We start from the raw sequence: 1,492 nt of genomic DNA, 5'->3' as shown, positions 1-1,492 counted from the left end.
TGGGGGAACCAGTTTAGTCGCCGGTGACTCGACCATGAGGCAGGTAGTACTGGGTTACATGGTACCAGTAGCATATGACATGCCCTGACACATGAATATATATATACACATATATACATGCATGCATGTGTGTGTGTGTGTGTGTGTGTGTGTGTGTGTGTGTGTGTGTGTGTGTGTGTGTGTGTGTGTGTGTGTAAAGTTTCAGTTCATTGATAAGGAACCAATATTTTTCAAAACTTTTTCCATAGTGTTCAATATATGTGCAGAACTTGAAATAAACATTGTAAAGAGTCTACACGAATTGATCAAGTTTCGACATTTGCATGTCCTCGTCAGGACTCCCAAATCCACATCGCAGCCAGAAAATAAATTTATTAATTTTCTGACAATAATATATATATATATATATATATATATATATATATATATATAAATATATTTATATATTTTGTATAAGATCGGTACCGTCGGTTTCAAATCAATAAAAACGTGAGGTATAGCTATAGACATGCTCCGTTTATATCTATATCCTCAAAATGGCGATGGTACCCCTGTTGTTCTGATGCATAAATAAATAAATAAATAAATAAATATAATGCGCTATTTTTATCATTTTTCCTGAAAATTAAGCACTGCTGGGGTTCTCTTTGACTAACAGTTCTACTAGGTCGTGGGATCGTCGTTCGTAAATAATATCACCAATATCTTTTTTATAAACATTGGCCGACTCTTTTAAAGTGATCCATTTGTTTATTTATAAAGAGCTTTGCATTACGCTAAGTAAGCAACGGACGATACTATTTAACGGAGTTGGTCTACCCAAGAACGGGATCTTATATAGTGATCAACAGGCAAACAGTTTTGCTATATCACAGCTATTCGGTGCGGCTAGTACACACACACACACACACAAACACACGCGCGCGTGCGCGCACCCACACACACATTGAGTCAAGTACGATAACCATTACACCAGCTTGACGCGATATTTAAAAAGTGTTTTCAAAAATATTTTATTCTTAACATAAAAAGCTGTCATTGTTTCGACCGCGCATGCACAGTCGTGAAACAGTTGACAAACAGACAAATCCATGTAATGTGACCTCCTGATAATAATTTCTTGTGACGCTGAATTCTGGAATGATTTTCATTACGGACTGAACTTTTGTATAAGCTATATCGCCTGAAGAGTTCTCTGGTTACTAGTAACTAGCTGACCGAAACATGCTCATGAATGTGTAGCGACATATTAATGCTTATGTAAAAACAAATAAAAAGTTTATATATATATATATATATATATATATATATATATATATATATATATATATATATATATGCTAATCATATGTATGTTGTTAACTAGTAGTAGATTGATTTATCTGTGCAGCTATCTGTTCATTGATATTTAAATGTGTTTATAGCTATCCACACTTATCCCTATCAATTAATTTGCTATTCCCACTTCCATCCATATTAAATGAATCCAGCT

The sequence above is a fragment of the Euprymna scolopes genome, chromosome 6 (assembly GCF_053919585.1).
Source record: "Euprymna scolopes isolate OS-2025 chromosome 6, ASM5391958v1, whole genome shotgun sequence".
Classification (NCBI taxonomy): Eukaryota; Metazoa; Mollusca; class Cephalopoda; order Sepiida; family Sepiolidae; genus Euprymna; species Euprymna scolopes.
The sequence above is the reverse complement of the archived record's forward strand: the minus strand, read 5'-3'. Positions refer to the sequence as shown.